The sequence below is a fragment of the Penaeus japonicus genome, unplaced genomic scaffold (genome assembly GCF_977035675.1).
Source record: "Penaeus japonicus unplaced genomic scaffold, GWHDUDI00000001_assembly GWHDUDI00000024, whole genome shotgun sequence".
In the NCBI taxonomy this organism is placed as follows: domain Eukaryota; kingdom Metazoa; phylum Arthropoda; class Malacostraca; order Decapoda; family Penaeidae; genus Penaeus; species Penaeus japonicus.
The window spans coordinates 5142953-5145452 of record NW_028234426.1 but is presented as its reverse complement, the minus strand read 5'-3'; positions in this window follow the sequence as shown (position 1 = coordinate 5145452).

Genomic DNA, 2500 nt, shown 5'->3' with positions numbered 1-2500 from the left:
GTGAATTAAGGGGGTTGAGATCTGTGTCGGATCTCTTTTCAAATTCCCGTGTCGCTTGGTTGGGGTGGAGGGGTGGGAGGGGTGGGGTAGGGGAGGGGTGGGGTAGGCTGGAGGGGTGGAGGGGTAGGGGTGGGGTAGGCTGGAGGGTTGGGGGAGGGGTGGTGGGGGGATCTAGGGGTTGGTCGACGGGAGAGGGAGGGGTTAAGAGACGGGTAGGGGGATCGGGGTAGGGGAATCTAGGGGTGGGTCGACGGGAGAGGGAAGGGGTTAAGAGAGGGGTGGGGAGAGGGGTAAGGGGGATCTAGGGGTTGGTCGACGGGAGAGGGAGGGGTGGGGAGAGGGGTAAGTAAGGGGGTTAGACAAGAGGGCATAGCGGGACGTAGGAGTTAAAGGGGAAAAGGGACGAGTCTGACGTTTTGTTTCCCAATCCATCACGAGGGGAAACGGGTGAGGGGAAAGGGATCGCCCCAGTTCGCTGCTTTAATCAATCCCATTTGCCGAATTGCATGGCGTGTTAAGTGGGTTACCGATACGAGATGCTCTCCGAATCAAAGGGCCTCAGAGGGAAGGGGGAGGGGAAGGGAGAGAGGAGGGGAGAGATTGAGAGAGGGGAGAGGATGGGAGAGGGAAAGGGGAGGGGAGAGGGAAAGGGGAGGGGAGAGGGAAAGGGGAGGGGAGAGGAGATAGGATGGGAGAGGAGATAGGATGGGAGAGGGAAAGGGGAGGGGAGAGGGGAAAGGATGGGAGAAGGGAGAGGATGGGAGAGGGGAGAGGAAAAGGGAGAGGGGAGAAGATGGGAGAGGGAAAGGGGAGGGGAGAGGAAGGGAGAGGGGAGAGGATGGGGGAAGGGACTGGACGTAAAAGGGGGGAAGAAAGAGGAGAGGGGAGAGGATGGGGAGAGGGGAGAGGAAAATAGGGAAAGGGGGGTGGTAGGGTTAGGACAGGTCTGGACGCGAGTAAGGCAGAGGGGGAAGGGGAGGAAGAGGGGAGTATTCAAGGGCGGGATAGAAAGGGCGCGTCGTTATTGTGGCCTGACTCTACCTCCAGGGGCTCCCAGGGGCTCCCAGGGGCTCCCACCCCACCTGCACCCCCCACGGCGCCACAGCGGTTTGTCTCAGGCCCTCCGATGCACTCGACCTCTCGGACCTTAAAAGATCAATCCTTCCACTCGAGGGAAACTCAAGGGCTCAACAAAACCCTCTCCCCCTCCCTTTGCCTCTCCCTCCCTGCTACCCCCCTCTCTCTTTATCCTTCCTTTTCTTCCTCCTCCTCCTCCTTTTCTCTTCCTCCCTCTCTCCCTCCCTGTTCCCTCCCTCCCTCCTTTTCTTCTTCCTCCTCCTCCTCCTTCTCCCTCCCTCTCTCCATCTATCCCTCCTTTTCTTCTTCCTCCTCCTCCTCCCTTCCTCCCTCTCTCCCTCTCTCCCTCCCTCCTTCCTTCCCTCCCCCCCTATCCTCTCTCCCTCCCTCCCTCCCTATCCTCCATACCTGCTTAAACAAATCCCCCCCTTCTCCCCCCCCCACCCCCCACCCCTGCCGAGTACCGTGACCAGCAGGCACCGCCAGAGCGCTAGAGACCAGGGCAGCAGAAACATCAACAGCAGCAGTATCAGTGACAGCAGGAGCAGCATCGCCATTGCCAGCGACGCATGGAAAACGACTCAATCTGGCGCGGAGATCAGAGTAGGGGGGGGAGGAAGGGGGGAGGAAGGAGGGAGGGGGGGAGGCGATGCCTTTAGTGCCCAGCGAAGCGTCTAATCTCTTTGCGGTAACCATGGTTGTAAAGGAGGTGTTGATGCCGCTCCATAGGGGCATGAGAGTGGGCATTAGGGCTCGGATGCTGGCGACGCTTATGTCCCGGTTTGTCATTAGCCAGCGTTGCAAAGGATGGCGGCTATGGACACTGGACAGGGTGGGGATGTGGTGGCTGGTGATGATAGAGGCTCCTGTGGTGGTGGTGGTGGTGGTGGTGCAACTGCATGGTGGTGACTGGATGGTGGTTGTTGCGGTGGTTGGGTTACTGGAGACATAAGTAGATAGATAGATAGATAGATAGGGGCAGATTTAGATAGATAGATAGATAGATAGATAGAGAGAGATAGAGAGAAAGAGAGAATGGAAGAGAGAATGAAAGAGAGAGAGAGAGGGAGAATGAAAGAGAGTGAAAGAGAGAGAGAGAGAGAGAGAGAGAGAGAGAGAGAGAGAGAGAATGAAAGAGGAGAGAGAGAGAGAGAGAAAGAATTAAAGAGAGAGAGAGAGAGAAAGAAAGAGAGAGAGAGAGAGAGAGAGAGAGAGAATGAAAGAGAGAGAGAGAGAGAGAGAGAGAGAGAGAGTATGAGGGGAGTATACATTCGGGACGAGGCAATTTAAATGAGATATACCATTAGAGAGACATACAATTTGCCATAATTTAACATCAACTGATATGCCATAATCATTAAAAAAAGTACCATATATTCTTTTAAAGTGAAAGTCGCAATAGTAATTACATTCCAGACCAGTA